Source organism: Oncorhynchus masou, chromosome 30 (genome assembly GCF_036934945.1).
Source record: "Oncorhynchus masou masou isolate Uvic2021 chromosome 30, UVic_Omas_1.1, whole genome shotgun sequence".
In the NCBI taxonomy this organism is placed as follows: Eukaryota; Metazoa; Chordata; class Actinopteri; order Salmoniformes; family Salmonidae; genus Oncorhynchus; species Oncorhynchus masou.
In genome coordinates this window covers 9,219,274-9,238,178 of record NC_088241.1, presented here as the reverse complement: position 1 = coordinate 9,238,178, position 18,905 = coordinate 9,219,274, and the positions used below count along the sequence as shown (strand labels likewise).

The 18,905-nt window shown below is 45.5% G+C and overlaps 1 long non-coding RNA gene across 1 annotated transcript in view; it reads left to right on the top strand.

Annotated features, from left to right (window-relative positions):
• The first annotated feature begins 7,542 nt into the window (after positions 1 to 7,542).
• LOC135522017 (uncharacterized) overlaps positions 7,543 to 18,905 on the top strand; it is a 37,966-nt gene continuing 26,603 nt past the window's right edge. Inside the window, exons 1-2 of the long non-coding RNA XR_010452635.1 lie at positions 7,543 to 8,079; positions 18,271 to 18,339. This is a non-coding gene — a long non-coding RNA (uncharacterized LOC135522017). The remainder of the gene's footprint in view (positions 8,080 to 18,270; positions 18,340 to 18,905) is intronic.

The following is an 18,905-nucleotide window of genomic DNA, read 5'->3' as shown; positions in this document are numbered from 1 at the left end:
CCTCACTAACTTTAAACATCAGCTATCTGAGCAGGTTACCGATCGCTGCAGCTGTACATAGCCCATCTGTAAATAGCCCACCCACCCAACTACCTACCTCATCCCCATATTGCCCATCAGTATTTAAACTTGCACATCATCTGCACATCTATCAATTCAGTGTTAATTTGCTAACTTGTAATTACTTCACCACTATGGCCTATTTATTGCCTTACCTCCTTACTCTATTTTCACACACTGTCTGTAGATTTTTCTATTGTGTTATTGATTGTACTTTTGTTTTTCCTATGTAACTGTCACGTCCTGACCTTAGTTCCCTTTTTATGTCTCTGTTTTAGTTTGGTCAGGGCGTGAGTTGGGGTTGGCATTCTATGTTGTGTATTCTAGGTTTTGTATTTCTGTGTTTGGCCTGGTATGGTTCTCAATCAGGGACAGCTGTCTATCGTTGTCTCTGATTGAGAACCATACTTAGGCAGCCTGTTTTCCCACTATGGGTTGTGCGTAGTTGTTTTCTGTGTCTGTGTTTTACCATACAGAACTGTTTTGGTTTTCATTTATTTTCTCTTGTTCTTTTGTATTCAGTGTTCGGTTATATTTCATTAAAATATGGACACTTGCTGCGCATTGGTCTGATCTATCCTACTCCTCCTCAGAAGAGGAGGAAAACCGTTACAGTAACTCTGTGTTGTTTTTTGTCGCACTGCTTTGCTTTGCGGCAGGGTAGCCTAGTGGTTAGAGCATTGAACTAGTAACCGAAAGGTTGCAAGTTCAAATCCCCGAGCTGACAAGGTACAAAATCTGTCGTTCTGCCCCTGAACAGGCAGTTAACCCACTGTTCCTAGGCCGTCATTGAAAATAAGAATTTGTTCTTAACTGACTTGCCTAGTAAAATAAAGGTAAAAAAAAAAATAAAAAAAACAAGTCCATATTATGGTAAGAAAAGCTCAAATAAGCAAAGAGAAACGACAGTCCATCATTACTTTAAGACATGAAGGTCAGTCCATAAGGAACATCATCTTCTGTGTACCACCCTTACCTTGTCACAACAAAACTGATTGTCTCAAACGCATTAAGAAGGAAAGAACTTTTAACTTTTAACAAGGCACACCTGTTAATTGAAATGCATTCCATGTGACTATCTCATTAAGCTGGTTGAGAGAATGCCAAGAGTGTGCAAAGTTGTCAACTAGGCAAAGGCTGGCTACTTTGAATAATATAATACGTTTTGATTTGTTTAACACTTTTTTGGTTCCTACATGATTCCATGTGCTATTTAATAGTTTTGATGTCTTCACTATTATTCTGCAATATAGAAAATACTAAAAATAAAGTAAAACCCTTGAATGAGTAGGTGTGTCCAAACTTTGACTGGTACTCTACGTACAAATGTACAGAAACTCTGTGCTTAGGCTGCTGCTAGTGGCCATGGCGACTAATGAGCTGCTGCAACCTATTGGTTCTAACTGCTGGAGCTGTGGGTCTGATTTCTGATTGAAGAAATACAGGCTACACTCTCTAACTTTCTCTTTGACCAGCAGAGGGCAGGCTGGTCTGTTTCTCATGTTCCATTCTCTCTCTCTCTGTCTCTATTTCTCTCTTCATCTCTCTCTCTTCATCTCTCTCTCGTATCTAATTCCTATCACCCAGACCTTGTATTTTGCCCCCCCCCCCCACCACACACACACATACGCGCACACGCGCACACACACTTAATCTCTTCACATTCAAATTCTAGGATGGCTCAGCGGCTAAGAAGGTGACGTCACCTTAGCAGGAGCTGGCCAGAGAACAGTGTGTTAGATTGCTGTCTGGTGTCTCCTTCACTCTCCCACCCCCTGCTTCCCTCCCTCCATTGGATCATAGTCCCTGTTCCAGATGCCAAGTCAAGTGGAAATGATCGCAGAGAGAGAGAGATGGAGAGAGGGAAGGTGGGATGGGAGAATGAGAAAGAGAGAGGATAAATATTGTAGGGTCACTGTGGTCTGTTGAGAGTGTATCTGTTGGAATATTAATTTACAACAAAAGGAATATTTAACAAAGTCTATCACTCTCTCTCCTTCTCCCCTCTGCTATATTCCCTCTGCTCTCTGCATCTCTGTTTCTCTCTCTCCCCATATATTTTCTTAGCCTACGTCTCAGTGGGCCATTCCGGTCGGCAAGACTGATTGCATTTTTTCTCAATGCTTATAAACAAGCAATTCATTTGACCAAAGAGCCACGGGTCGTTTGGCTTCCACGGGTCGTTTGGCTTCCTGCTCCAATCAGGACTGACAGAGATTGTTGAAAGCCAAGACTGGTCTGGCTCCTTAGAGCTCTTAGAGTAAGGCTCTCCACATACCTAGAAGGAGAGGTGGAGATTCAAGAGAGACAAAGTAAGGTGAAGTTCACTCAACTAAGTTTAGGCATCTCATACATTGTTATACAGTTGACACATGGTACCAGGGGTGTAGGAACGGGTGGGCCTGGGTATTCACACACATGTGTTTTTATATATATATATTTTTAATGCTCTACTTGTCATTGTTCCAAACAGGACATTATTATTTTTTACCCAAGCACTGTACTTGAGTTGGGCAGGAGCTCACCAGAACTAGGTACCGGCATCTTCTCTTCTGCTTGAGTTCCTGCACCTCCTATAGAATATTATCTCAAAAGTATTGAGGAGTTCCTGCACTTAATTATAAATGGTACCGGCACCTATTTCAGTCCAAGTCAAGCACTGGCCTAAACATGCATTTTTTTTTGTCTCATACACACATTTAGCAAATGTTATTGCAGGTGTAGCAAAATGCTTTTGTTCCTAGCTCAAACAGTGCAGTAATGTCTAACAATACACAACAATACACTGAAATCTAAAAAGTTAAAGAATGGAATTAAGAAATATAGAAATATTAGGACAGACAATGTCGGAGTACGCAGTATAAATATATATGTATGTGTATGTAATGGGATGTATAGACAATATGGACAGTATATGGATAGAATATGTAGTACAGGCCGCGACCGGGAGGTCCGTGGGGCGATGCACAATTGGCCTAGCGTCGTCCGAGTTAGGGAGGGTTTGGCTGGTAGGGAAATCCTTGTCTCATCGCGCACCAGCGACTCCTGTGGCGGGCCGGGTGCAGTGCACGCTAACCAAGGTTGCCAGGTGCACGGTGTTTCCTCCGACACATTGGTGCGGCTGGCTTCTGGGTTGGATGCGCTGTGTTAAGAAGCAGTGCGGCTTGGTTGGGTTGTCTATCGGAGGACGCATGACTTTCAACCTTCGTCTCTCCCGAGCCCGTACGGGAGTTGTAGCGATGAGACAAGATAGTAGCTACTAATAATTGGATACCACGAAATTGGGGAGAAACAGGGGTAAATAAGAAAAGAAAAGAAAAAGAATATGTAGTACAGTATATCTGAAGAATAGTATATGTACAGGAATAGGCAGGGGTTGGATTGCCATCGTCATACTGTAGGACTCTTTGGGTTATCGTATGAATTACTTGTGGTTCTCTTCTGCATTTGGTATTTCTCTGGCGAGCAACCCTGTCTTTGTTTCATTACAATGAAGGAATGCCAAACATGTATAGCATCTCCCTGTGCATTTCTCGCCAGATCACAGATCCTTGATCTGGTACTTCTAAAAACAACTGCTGGGAATATGGAGACCTGACCTCAAATTCATATCGTTTATCTTCCATAGTTTGGGCATCAGCCACTCTATGAATCTGCCTGGTATCAATGAAGCCCACGCGCACACTGCCACATGCAACCTGCTTCGCCTTTAAAAACATATTGATTTCTCCACTTCGCAGAGAGCTTTAATGCGATCGATGGTCCTGGCCTTCCAAGATCAGCGGCTCTATAAGCATCCCTTCCCCTGACAAACACGTCTCTCTTCCCCTCAGGTAATGATTGTCCTTGGGCAGGAGAATAGTTTGTCTGCATTAGGAGTGAAGTGTTTCTAATGGAATTGGGTCTCTCTCCTCCCCCACCCTCACCCACCTCACCCCATTTCTGGGTCTGTAGTAATGTGGTTATGTTCAGTGAATATATATCGGTGCTTTAACAAAGGTGAGAGAGATTGCGGCACACCTCTCCTTTGACCTTTAACATCCACTTGGTTTTCCATGCATTCCCCTCCCTCCCTCCCCCAGCCTCGTTACGACTCTCCGTCAGTATGGATCGATAACAGTTTGTATTTGCATTAGAGGCCTGCCTACCGCCGTGCTACATTGAAAAAGGAGGCTGCCTGCTCATTTTGGTGCTGTGCGGTCAAATCACACCACCCAGATTGAATAGGTGATGTGTGTTCCAGACGTTGCTCTCAATGATCAGACTCTGTATTCTGTTTCATAATGTTCACACCTAGTTTATATTATAGCTCCTCCACTGTTCCTATCCATCCTGTTGTTATCTTATTTCATCCTCCAGCCTTGTTCCTTGTTCCTCTGACCCAGTCTTATCCCTTAATGGTCAGTATGGGAAGGAAAGGTGGTAAAAGGCAACAGGTATGAATAAACATTGGAACCACTAACAGATATATGCTGCTCTTTTCTATTGCTGTTTTTATTAGAGTGTAGTTGGCCATGAACAGGCAGTGTTCTGTGCTTTTCCTCAACAACTGTTTTTTAGCACCAATCCACACACTCTATAATGTACCTGTGTGGAACACCCTTCAACCAATCAGAATGAAGTATGCAACAAAGCCGTAGTTAGAGCCTATCATCATCGGCTGATTTTACAGGCTGATTTTATATGCATGTTTATCAAAACACATGAATGTAAAAGTACACACCTAGTGCCCCTGAGATGAAACCTTTACATAAAAAGCAGTTGTTACCATGGTGATATAGTGCTGTTTCACAAGTTAAGGATAGCTTTTCTGTACAGTGTATGATTCCATTTAGTAGTTTTAAACCAACAAATAGATATAGCATATTGTCTTTTTTCCCACCAGAAAGATTATCATGTCAACACTAAACTCATGTACTCTCACACACACCTGTGCACGCACACACACACGCACATGTACACACACACACACACACACACACACACACACACACACACACACACACACACACACACACACACACACACACACACACACACACACACACACACACACACACACACACACACACACACACACACACACACACACACACACACACACACACACACACACAGTCTTAGTCAGAGACCAGAGTTTTGTTCAGTCCGGCCTTCTGAGCAAAATCACTAACTTAAATACAGAAAAATGGATATGAATAAGAAAATATACTACTTGTGAACTTAAACTTGGGTCTTGAGTTGTATTTTTGTCCTAAATTGCACTTTGTTTTTGAAGATCAAGTTTTTATTAAAATAAATAAGCGATACTTCAATGTTGTAGAGGGACATCCTAACAACATGATGATCCAAGATAGTGACATTTCCTGAGTAGTTGACCTGGTCTCAGCCATAACCTTGAATTCATTTTGACAAACTTTTCCCCTCCCCCAATCTGTAGTTCCCCCAATCTGTGGTTCTCTCAGTCCATTTTTGCCCCTCCGTCCCTCTCTCTCTTTCTCAGTCCCTTTCTCTATCTCTGTTTCTCATTCTCTCTGTTTCTCTCTCTCATTCTCTCTATTTTTCTCCTTCTCTCTCACTCTTGCTCTCTCCTCTGTCTGCACCTCTCACTAGCGCACCCCCAGCCTGCTGGCTGTATCTGCTGACTGTGTATGCTGACTGTGTATGCTGATTGTGTCTGCTGACTGTGTATGCTGATTGTGTCTGCTGATTGTGTATGCTGACTGTGTATGCTGATTGTGTATGCTGACTGTGTATGCTGACTGTGTCTGCTGATTGTGTATGCTGACTGTGTATGCTGATGCTGACTGTGTATGCTGATTGTGTCTGCTGATTGTGTATGCTGACTGTGTATGCTGATTGTGTATGCTGACTGTGTATGCTGACTGTGTCTGCTGATTGTGTATGCTGACTGTATGCTGATTGTGTATGCTGACTGTGTCTGCTGATTGTGTCTGCTGACTGTGTCTGCTGACTGTGTCTGCTGACTGTGTATGCTGATTGTGTATGCTGATTGTGTATGCTGACTGTGTCTGCTGACTGTGTATGCTGATTGTGTCTGCTGACTGTGTCTGCTGACTGTGTCTGCTGACTGTGTATGCTGATTGTGTATGCTGACTGTGTATGCTGATTGTGTATGCTGACTGTGTATGCTGATGACTGATGCTGACTGTGTCTGCTGACTGTGTATGCTGATTGTGTATGCTGACTGTGTATGCTGACTGTGTCTGCTGACTGTGTCTGCTGACTGTGTATGCTGACTGTGTATGCTGATTGTGTCTGCTGACTGTGTATGCTGACTGTGTATGCTGATTGTGTATGCTGACTGTGTCTGCTGATTGTGTCTGCTGACTGTGTCTGCTGACTGTGTCTGCTGACTGTGTATGCTGATTGTGTATGCTGACTGTGTATGCTGATTGTGTATGCTGACTGTGTATGCTGACTGTGTCTGCTGACTGTGTCTGCTGACTGTGTATGCTGATTGTGTATGCTGACTGTGTATGCTGTGTATGCTGACTGTGTATGCTGACTGTGTCTGCTGACTGTGTATGCTGATTGTGTCTGCTGACTGTGTCTGCTGACTGTGTCTGCTGACTGTGTATGCTGATTGTGTATGCTGACTGTGTATGCTGATTGTGTATGCTGACTGTGTATGCTGACTGTGTCTGCTGACTGTGTATGCTGTGTATGCTGACTGTGTATGCTGACTGTGTATGCTGACTGTGTATGCTGATGTGTGTCTGCTGACTGTGTGCTGACTGCTGACTGTGTATGCTGATTGTGTATGCTGACTGTGTATGCTGATTGTGTGTGACTGTGTATGCTGCTGACTGTGTATGCTGACTGTGTATGCTGACTGTGTATGCTGACTGTGTCTGCTGATTGTGTGTGACTGTGTCTGCTGACTGTGTATGCTGACTGTGTATGCTGATTGTGTATGCTGACTGTGTATGCTGCTGGCTGTGTCTGCTGACTGTGTCTGCTGACTGTGTATGCTGATTGTGTCTGCTGACTGTGTATGCTGACTGTGTCTGCTGACTGTGTATGCTGACTGTGTCTGCTGGCTGTGTCTTAGAGTGTGCTGGGGGGCCAGCAAAGGGGAAATCAACTGAGGAAAGCTTTCAGAGTTCAAGTGCACGACCAGAGAAACGTTTCTGAGTTGGACAAAGGGAGAGAGGAAGGGAAGGAGAAATGGGAAGGCGAGAGGCTGAACTACTGACAAAGCAGCTGAGGACGGGGGAGAGAGCATGAGGGTCATTCTAAAAAATGGGTGAAATTTGAGAAAATAATTATTTGTGAACGGAAAAATCTTTTAAAAAATGTCCATCCCCTCCCCTTCCCTCTCTCCACTTATACACTCATCTTACCCTCCCCCTAAGATATTCCTTTCAGAACCACCCCTTTTCTCTATTTCTCTCGCTCTGTCCCTCCCTCTCTCGCTCTCTCCTCCATTCCTACCCCACTTGCACACACACTAGATGACTGACTCCCTCCCCTCTCTCTCACCCTCGTTTTCTCTCTCTCTCCAAGCTCTCTCCGCTACACCACCAATACTTTTTTCCCTGGCTGTGGTGTGTTTGTGCTTTAGCGAGTGTATGGCGAAACCGGTTCTGTGCTGATCCAGCTTGTGTGATCACATGCACAGAGCCAGGAGCAGCGTACCTCTTGCCAACATCCTGCCTCCACTCTGCTGCCTTTTCTGCTTTGATTTCACACTGTCTGCTTTTCCACCAGACCTTTTCTTTCTTTAACCCTCTGCTCTCTTCCAAGAATGATCTAGGAAGAGGGGAAAGAAATAACAGAAAGGTGTCTGCGTGAAGGGAGATGAGGAGGCAGAAAAGGAGAGAGAGAGGGGAGAGGACTAGAGAAGACTGGAGTTAGGCTGCAACACGAGAGGCAAAGCAACGAGGAGAGGGAGAAAGAAGAGAGCAACATGGATCGAGGGATGATCGATGTGGAATCGGGCCGAAAACGCAGGAAAAGGAGGGAAAAATTGCCAGACTCATCCGACCTCTGCTGGTATTTTTCTCATCCTTTTGTTATTCACACACATTTCTTTTTAAGTGTTTCTGAAATTATTTGTGTCCTTTACGTTTCTCTATCTATCTCTCATGGGTTTCTCTTTCCATGTCTTCTAGGGTTTTCAGCGTTGCTTGTCTTTCTTCTTGTTTTTAAAAAGTGTCTCTGTCCATGTGTGGACTTTAGAACCCTTTCCTTCCTCTCATTCTCATTGGAATGTTTTCCTCCGTCCTTCCACGTTTCAATCTCGCCCAAATGAAATGCAATGATTGCTTTTGTTTTATTTTGTTTTGAAGCTTTCGCTTGGATTTTCCCATTGAAAGATTACATAGTTCGAACAAAAACTATGTTGGAAAAGGTGAAACTGAAATTGGGGCCCAGTAGTGAGGCTGAAAGGGAGGGAAGAAGGGGGAGGGGGGGGCCTAATTTTCCTCCCTTTTTTTGTTTGTTTAATCTTCGTGTGTATGGGTATGTAAGTGTTTTATCGTCGTAAGCTTCGTTCAGTTATTGTATGCATATTTTCTGCACAGTTTGGAGTCATTTTGATGAGTTTGACAATATGTAACTGGTAAAAAGGCGACATTGTGAAGTGAATGTAGTTCTCTTATAGGGGTATCCCCATCTCCACTATCTCTCTAACTCGCTCCTCGTTCTCCCCTACTTCCTGTCTGTTTGTGTCCTCAATACATCTGTCTGTTAGTCTGTACATAAACACATCTCTTCTGAATGTGTTTCTCTATTTATCGACTAATATGGCACACTAGCTTACAGCAATCTCTGTGGGCCTTCTCTGTCCATCCCCACACTATTGGCTTCCACACTTGCTTCCATTGTTTGATTTACACAAGTCGGTATGTCCCTCCGTTCAGTCTTAATTTCAGAGGCCAGAGTGTGTGCTGTGTGTATATGGATGTGTGTGTTATATTCTCATTCCATCCCAGCTCTTAGCCGCCCTGTACATCTCCATGGAGACCCGCTATGTTCTCTCGGCCCCCGTACCTTGGCCTCTTCGCGGGCGCACAAAGACACCCCCGGACGTCGCCCTGCCAGGGTGTAAAATTGGTGAAGGGACGGAGAGGAGGGTACCCCGATTGGGAGTTGTCGGAGGGTGACGGCGGGGATGGACGGGGTCCTGATAGCCATGGCTAAGGGGCTTTGTGTCTGAATGGAGGTTAAGCTGGGGACTTAAGTATGGAGCTCAGGCCTAGACACCCCACTGCTAGGCGCCTGCAGGCTTGGTTAATAGTGGGTAGAAGGGCTGAAAGGAAGGCCTGGCTGACTGGCTTTCTGAAAGGCCTGACTGAGATCTCTACTCTATTGTCTTATCAGGTGGACTGAAAGCACGGCGTAACGGTGCTCTCTTGTCCTTCCCCCAGTCTCGCTGAAGGTGATAGTCTATATAGTTTATACCATCATCTCAACACATAAGCAAACTAAGCCTTTATAGTTTAAGGTTTGTGTAAAAACATCTCAGAGTGGATAATCATATGTTTACTTTATTTGTCGTTTTGTATTTTCACCTTGATGAAAAGGCATTGTACACTGTAGTAGAGAGCACCTTTTTGAAATTAAAATGTGTTGTTTGCTAGTCCAAAATCGCACATCACACTATGACGACATGGTGGATCCACAGTCTCACACCTCATATGACAATAGAAAAAAATGATAGAGAGGTCAGTCAGTGCTGCTAGATATACAGCCTGTGATGATGGAATGCCACAGATCAGTTACCTTCCGTTAAATATTTGAATCTAGTTTGACGTCAGTTCCTCAGGCCCTCCCAGCCGTCTCAGCATCAGTGCTGCGGTGGAGGAGGCCAGTAATGTGCTTCCCTTTATGAAGCATTACTCATCCAGCACTATCAATTATACACCTAGTACTTGTCTGCCTCTGAGAGAAGGTGGGCTACTAGCCTGCTACAGAAGGTACAACAAGCTACTGGGTCCACTATGGAGGGAATGACTGACTGACTGTGGCATAGATAGAAAAAGCAGCATGTGACCATCATGGATGTATTCCCACTCTCAGGATCCGGGTGAGAGAACCCCCCCCCCCTCCAGAATCATTGTTCCAGTTGTGTCAGGATTTGTCTGCCTCAGCTTGACGAGGACACAGAACACTGAAACAAGGCAGGACCAGACGAGCTGCGAGTTCTGGTTTGATTCATATAGCCTATTGGGGCCTTTTTCATAAATACTGAATTATTTGTGTGTTTTTTTTCATACAGTGCTTCAGTCCTCCAGTGTCTCTGTGTGTCTGTTGCCGTGGGTAAATTGAGTTACTAGCTCGTATTTTTTTAGAGCACTCGGGAAGCACACCACGTTTTCGTCAATAAAATGGAATCAGCATTTTTTTTCAATTGGATTTGATGTGTCCATACTGTGTATTGTACTAACACTTAAGTCCAAGTTGTATTTGAGTGCATTGATGTATAGGAGCTTCGACATCAATTTGCGCATCAAATCAGCACATATGAAAGACCCAAGAGTGAGAGGTATGTGTGCGTGTGCGTGTGTGTGTGTGTGGGGGGCGGGTATTTTAGACTTAGGCTGGGAAATACTTTACGCATATCAGGGTATATACAGTAGCAGAGAGGTGAAAAGGTATTATGATAAGTCAGGTATTATGTATCCAGAATGTATTACATTTTTATGGAACTAGAAAGCCTCTTTAACAACTCTTCATACCTCTTATGAAGTATTTATGTCATTGTGTTTAGTAATTGATGTTCTAATACCTTTAAAACATGTGTTTTACCTTGAATTACACACATCACCTCAAATTACACCATTGTCATTGTTCGGACATAATATTACCTTCTCTCGGAGTCTCTCTCTTCGTGGACAACCCCTCGTAATGTTATGGTGTATGAATGGCTACATTCCTGTGGTACTGTACATTTTTTGTGAAGATTAGTGTAGTGTAGTTTTGTCCTGTGTGTGTACTGTAGATTGAGGCGGTGGTAGTGGTGGTGGTGTGGGGGTTAAACTGTACAGGCGGGAGGAATGTGAGAATTCCTCAGTTCTGAATTAGTAGGTCACAGCTTTGCCTCTTACCTCGGCAAACTCTCTGCTCTCTCTTCTCCCTCTCGACCATGTCTGTCTCCCTCCTCCCCCACCCGCCCTCCCTCACTCTCTCTGCTCTCTCTTCTCCCTCTCCACCATGTCTGTCTCCCTCCTCCCCCACCCTCCCTCCCTCACTCTCTCTGCTCTCTCTTCTCCCTCTCCACCATGTCTGTCTCTCTCCTCCCCCACCCGCCCTCCCTCACTCTCTCTCCTCTTTTCTCCCCTCCACCCTGCCCTCCCCCACCCACCCTCCCTCACTCTCTCTGCTCTCTCTTCTCCCTCTCCACCATGTCTGTCTCTCTCCTCCCCCACCCACCCGCCCTCCCTCACTCTCTCTGCTCTCTCTTCTCCCTCTCCACCATGTCTGTCTCTCTCCTCCCCCACCCGCCCTCCCTCCCTCACTCTCTCTGCTCTCTCTTCTCCCTTTCCACCATGTCTGTCTCTCTCCTCCCCCACCCACCCACCCACCCTCCCCCCTCTCTCTCTCTCTCTCTCTCTCTTGCTCTCTCACTCTCTCTCTCTCCTGATCCTTCTCAGTCTCACCATGTTTCCTCCCTCCCTCTGTCCCTCTGTCCCTCTTTCTTTCTTTCTTTCTTTCTTTCTTTCTTTCTTTCTTTCTTTCTTTCTTTCTCTCTGTTCCATTCTCTAGTTCTGATCCTAATCCTCTCCCTTCTCGCTCTCTCACAGACATCTAAGGCCCGAGGTGTTGGGGGTGGGTTGAAAGGGAAGCGAGAAGGGGAGACTGTGCGTGCGTGCGTGTGCATGTGCGCGTGCATGTGTGTGTGTGTGTGTGTGTGTGTGTGTGTGTGTGTGTGTGTGTGTGTGTGTGTGCTGGTGCGCATGCGTGTGTTATATAAATCTAGCAGTACAGCTCTCACTCCTGCTTACAGTGCTTCTAGTCCTCTATGATTAATTGAGCTGGGTTCCTGAGGAAGGGCCATTATCTATGTCACCAGATTCTACCTCTTCTTATCATCTAGTTTACATGACATCTTCCTCACATGTCCCGCTGGTCTATCATGGTCAGTCACCACTGATTCAGCTCCTACTAACATTGATATTCATATTGCTGATCATCACATGCCAGCATACCTTCCTGCAGAGGCAAAAATTCCAGAAGTATCTCGGGTCCTTCACAAGACTATTTGACAGATGAGGGGAGCTCCCAGAGATGCTGGTTGTGAAGCAAACACAGAACATTATTAAGATAGCACACGGAAACATATACAACCATAAACATAGCATACACAGGCAGCGGCCAATACTGTCTATCAGACAACTCATGGTGAATAGCGTTGGTGTGGTGTGACTGTGAGTCAGGCCTGCTGGCTGGCTGTCTGGCTGCCATATTGACACGGCTCACAAGCCTTCACAGTCTACCCCTGTTCTCTGCTCAGCTATGCTCTGCTCTGCAGTACCATCAGTGGCGCTAGCCGGCCGTATTTACAGAGCAACACCCTTTGGTGCTATGGGACCTGGTGCCAGACGAACAGAGAAGGAGGGGAGGTAAAGAGGCAGAGGAAGTGAGGAGGGGAGGTAGGGTGGAGAGGAGGAAGAAAGGAGGGAAGGCGAAGAGGCAGAGGAAGGGAGGTGGGGAGGTAGGGTGGAGAGGAGGAAGAAAGGAGGGAAGGCGAAGAGGCAGAGGAAGGGAGGTGGGGAGGTAGGGTGGAGAGGAGGAAGAAAGGAGGGAAGGCGAAGAGGCAGAGGAAGGGAGGAGGGGAGGAAGAAAGAGGGAAGGCGAAGAGGCAGAGGAAGGGAGGAGGGGAGGTAGGGTGGAGAGGAGGAAGAAAGGAGGGAGGCGAAGAGGCGAAGAGGCAGAGGAAGGGCAGAGGAGGGGGAGGTAGGGTGGAGAGGAGGAAGAAAGGAGGGAAGGCGAAGAGGCAGAGGAAGGGAGGTGGGGAGGTAGGGTGGAGAGGAGGAAGAAAGGAGGGAAGGCGAAGAGGCAGAGGAAGGGAGGTGGGGAGGTAGGGTGGAGAGGAGGAAGAAAGGAGGGAAGGCGAAGAGGCAGAGGAAGGGAGGAGGGGAGGTGGGGTGGAGAGGAGGAAGAAAGGAGGGAAGGCGAAGAGGCAGAGGAAGGGAGGTGGGGAGGTAGGGTGGAGAGGAGGAAGAAAGGAGGGAAGGCGAAGAGGCAGAGGAAGGGAGGAGGGGAGGTAGGGTGGAGAGGAGGAAGAAAGGAGGGAAGGCGAAGAGGCAGAGGAAGGGAGGAGGGGAGGTAGGGGTGGAGAGGAGGAAGAAAGGAGGGAAGGCGAAGAGGCAGAGGAAGGGAGGAGGGAGGTAGGGTGGAGAGGAGGAAGAAAGGAGGGAAGGCGAAGAGGCAGAGGAAGGGAGGAGGGGAGGTAGGGTGGAGAGGAGGAAGAAAGGAGGGAAGGCGAAGAGGCAGAGGAAGGGAGGAGGGGAGGTAGGGTGGAGAGGAGGAAGAAAGAGGGAAGGCGAAGAGGCAGAGGAAGGGAGGAGGGGAGGTAGGGTGGAGAGGAGGAAGAAAGAGGGAAGGCGAAGAGGAAGGGAAAACATGGTGTCAGAAGCACAGGGAGGTAGTGCTGCTCAGTTGGTAGAGAATGGTGCTTGCAACGCCAGGATAGTGGGTTCCATTCCCACAGGGGACCAGTATGGAAAAAAGTAAATGTAAGCACTCACTTCTGTGTCTCTGGATATCTCCATAGTTCAGACATGTCTTATAGTGACTGGCTGGACTTCCATGACCGCTGGCCCGTTTCTGAGTTTTAACTACCGGTCACGGCTGCAGAATCCCCAATTTAAAAGACTGTTGTGATACCCCCTGTACAATATTGTGACAAAGCAGACCAACCTTGTAGTAATTGATTGTGTATAGTGATGTAAAGCCTCCTGAGTGTGTCTGGGCGGTTGGTTGTGGTGGTAGGGGGGCTATAGGAGTGTCTGTGGGGGTCAGGGCTGGGAGATGAAAGGAGAGGCTGTGGTTGGTCGCTTCATGCTTCAGAGGTTCCTCAGAGAGAAGGAGAGGTCAGGAAATGACCCCAAACACCAGGCGCATTGTTCAAGTTCAAGGTAAAGTTGAATGGCACTTTTCATTCCGTCTATGCAGCTGCCCTCCTCCGGCTGTGGGCTTTTTTGTAAAAGTGGTATTAATTGGGAGGAAATGTTGCTGTTGGGTCAAATCAGACGTTTGTGTTGTGATAGCATAATTGAGAAGCAATTAGGTCAATATTAATTGCAATTACACGTTTGACTATTTAAAATTGCATGTGGGCTTGACCATTTGGGTGGCTACTTGGCTCAAAGAAGCAATCAGATAATTCAATTTGAAAAGTGTGTTTGGAGGTAAGTCAAAAATAGTCAGCATTTTACTTTTCAGAATAGCTATGGGAATAGATTGATTTCCAGAGATTTGATTGGAAATATGGCCCAACAAACATTGATACCTTATGTGAGGTCGTCTGATTGAGAAAACCCAACTCTTACTTCTGCCAAACTGCTGTAAGATCACAGTCCCAGATTTAGCTTTTTGTGTCTATGGGAGCGTGTGTAATTTGTGTGTGTTTGTCTATCTGTGTGTTTACCCATAGAGAAAAGGGATTACATGTATTTAATAGAGGATGAGTTTTGGGAGGGGTGTTTGAAGGGGTAGGCCCGGCATTCCCTCCACGAGGGCTGACCCATGCTCAGCTGCAGTGTGTCTATGCGTGCCCTCCCAAACCTCCCAGACCCCAGACAATGGGTCAGATGTCAGGCTGGGAAACACAACACTTCCCCTTCCCCTCCGCTCCTCTCCTCCTCTACTTCCTCCTTCCCCTTCTTCTCTCTTCTCTCTGTTGTGTCTGGTGGCTCGTCAGGAGCTGTTCATTAACCCTTCACAGGGGATCTTCCCGTCCGGCCCACCGTCCAAAAATATAACATGTCATGTCTTAACCTCTCTATTTAGCAATTGGATATTTTGTTATTGCATTGTATTTATTGTCTAGGCCTGATCAAGATGACTATACTATCGGAGGATAAATCACCAAAGAACAGGAATGTATAGACAAGGTTCCCCCCTAAATTCCGCACACTGTTTATGTATGTGGTAAAGCCCTTGCTTTTCAAGGCTGTAATTGATGGTTTTGTACTCTCCTACTCTGTGCACAGTGCACACGTGTGCACACACACACATACTGTTCACACACACACACACACACACACACACACACACACACACACACACACACACACACACACACACACACACACACACACACACACACACACACACACACACACACACACACACACACACACACATAATTCTGGGTCTGAGTCACCCTTTAACAGATAGTCAATAACAATACAGGAATGATTAATCAGGCCCTCTATTCCCCTCCTCCACTCTCCCTCCATCCCTCCCTCTCGCTCCCTCACTTCTCTCAACCCCACTTTCACCCTTTCTCAGCTAACTATTGATCTGAATGCATTTGCCTCCCATTTATCGCTCTAAACTCCCCCCTACACTCCCCTCTAAACTCCCCCCTACACTCCCCTCTAACCTCCCCCACTGCCACTGCAATGAGCAACCAGGCACAAAGACCCTCTCACACAGGAGAGTCTGACACACACGCACACATAGACACAAACACACTCCGTATGTCAGTTTGTGTGTAAAATCGTGTTGATTGAATTTGATGTAAAATGATGTAATTTTTGCCCATTTACTGGTCCAACTAAAGCAGCATGTTCATATAGGGTGTTTACACAGCCACACATATGCACAGATTGCTGAGTGTGAGGGGAGTCGTCAGACAGTCCAGTAGTCAGAAAGCGGCTGTATATTAATAGTATTACATAATATATGCCATTTAGCAGACACTTTTATCCAAAGCGATTTACAGCCATGCATGCATACATTTTACATATTAAGAGGGTTAAGGTTCACATCTGTAGTGTGGTGAATACTCATCACCTTTCTATGTAAAACACACTAAGCTTTATACCTGAGTAACTACCTATGTAATTACCATTTTGCAGACTTGTAAGTCTACAGTTATATATTACAACCTAATTCAGAAATCAGTTGTATTAAATAAGACGTTTGGTAGAATGGACACTGATTTATAAAGCTTTACAATGTTTCGGGGATGCAGGTGCACTCTAAGCCTCTATGCAGGCATGTTTGAGTGTGTGTGTGTGTGTGTGTTTCGGCTCAACCTTTGTAAACCTATGGCGGGATTTTAAAAGGTTTGACTGACAGCTCCTTTGACCCTCCCCCTCATCCCCTAACCATTCTAGATGGTGGCAGTCAGGTTGCCATGACACCAGACTGTTTTGTCTGCCCTTTGACCTCCCGAAGGGGTGCTGTGGTCAGTCAGGCATTACATTTGAGGGGGTGAATGGAAGGGGGAAAGAGGCAAGGGGCGAGGAGCGAGGAGTCGAAGGAGGGGGACAGAGGGGCGCATTTCCTCTCTAAAACCGAGGTACAAAAGGTTCCTCTATACATCCGCTGTGTACACAGACATGGAGATGGAGAGCCGTGGAGGGGGAGGGAGGGAGGCATACTGAGACAAAGACACATGTGCACACAGACATGAAAGCTCGCTCGCTCTCTCTTTCTTTCTCTCTCTATCTCCCTCCCTCTCTCCTTGTCTCTCTTTCTATCCCTCCCTCGCTACCTCTCCCTCCCTACCTCTCTCTCTCTCTCTCAGGGAGGAGGGTAAGTGAACTAGGCTGTGTGTCCCAGGGGATGGAGGGGGTTATTATAGTCATTGTGCAGCCTCCCGGCCCGGCCAGCTGAAACCGTTTGGCTGCTGTGCCGTTTGAAGTTATATTTATCAAGCACAAGCAGGAGGCTCAGCTTATACACCGAGATCTGTGTCTTCTAATTATTGAGAATGGGGAGGAAAGGACACGTGTTTGTTTAGACGGTAAAGTGATATTAGGGATTGGACATGTTTGCAGATGTGTGCCCAGATGCTTTCCTGAAAGATCAAAGAGGGCGAGGAGGTGTGAGACAGATTATATTTCAACACACTACGTTTCTGATACTTCAAATACCATGAAAAGTCTGTTTTTTAATGCCTATATATTTGACTAAAACTACCCATATCATTCACTGAGTGATACTTTCGTATATGCATATGATTGTCAAACATCTTCAAGTGGCCAATTAAATCTGGAGAGCCTGTACAAAATATTGCCATTTTGCATTGTGCTGAATTACCCAGTTATTAAGTCAATCAACCTGGCTAAATTGTATAAATGCATTAATGAAAGCACTTGAACTGAATGAGACAGGCACTGTAGATGCTGAATGTGGATTTGGGTGAAGTTCTGCATGAGACGTTTATTGTGATTCATTTACACTATCTATAGTGCTGCATTTATGACCTCCTTGTACAGATAACACAGTATAGCGTTGATAGATGATTGTTCATTTCATCATTTTGCCTGTTTATTTACTGTAGATGGTGATAACTGATTGTGTAATTTAATCATTTTAATTGCAGCTGTGTTTGCCTGCTTTTCATTTCCCTCATTAGCAATGACCTTTTTCTGACCCATAGAAAATAGGGCATGGAACGTTTCTCTGCTCTGAGCCCATATACTGGTGTCAAAATATTGATATTGACTATTAAAAGTGCACATCACCACCATGGCCTCTGTGTACGTTTAAAAATTGGTCCTCATATATGGCACGTTGGCTTAACATGCTGTGTCAGATGCTGAGACAAAGAAAGCCTGTCAGAGCTCAGGAAGTTAGAGGAAACTACTTCCCAGTGGTAAATTCCCATTTCATATTTCCATTTCAATCATAATACTGATGTATACTGTAGTGTGTCGTACTGAACCATGTGTCTATCTAACTTCTGAAGCTGAGCAGTTAGAATTGACAGTGGCATTTAAAATGTCACACTTCAAAACACTGGCAGTGGTATTTCAATGTGTGCATTACGTTAAGTAGCTGTGCAATTACTTTCTTGACACTTGGATCAAATTGAAGCTGTTATAATTCATATGTTGACTTATAATCTGTTGTCTGGAAATATCTGCCTCATTCATATAGAAATATCTCACTCATCGATCATATGACTGGAAAACAACACTGTGTTTTTCCACAGCAGCTATAGTGCTGCAACTCTACAGTACGTCTCTCTCTAAGCCTTTGTGACTCTTTGTGTTTCAGTGTGGGGACCGGACCCATCACCTGACTGCCCTCTCCTGTCTTCCTGGTCCTCAGCAGAACAGCCATGAGGTAATATCCTCTCCTCCTCTCTACCTCCATCCATCATTCCATCCCTCACTCCCTGCACCCTGGGTCTGGGTCGTCATCATACCTTCTAACACCCATCAGTCTTTTAGGTCTCCTGTTTCTCAATCTGTTTTATCTTCTGTTTTCTGTCTGACAGACAGCTGTCTTGCTGCCTCTATAGAAAAGCTCTACTATCCCATCTGCTTTATGGAGAACCAGGTCTCTTCACCTCCCAGTTTCTGGCATGACTCATTATGCTGTGGTGACTACAGTTTGCTTGTGAGACTCCTGTATTCTATGGTTTTAACATCGCTGTATATAGTCCATGTACAACAACTAGACTCCTGTATTCTATGGTTTTAACATAGCTGTCTATAGTCCATGTACAACAACTAGACTCCTGTATTCTATGGTTTTAACATAGCTGTCTATAGTCCATGTACAACAACTAGACTCCTGTATTCTATGGTTTTAACATCGCTGTATATAGTCCATGTACAACAACTAGACTCCTGTATTCTATGGTTTTAACATCGCTGTCTATAGTCCATGTACAACAACTAGACTCC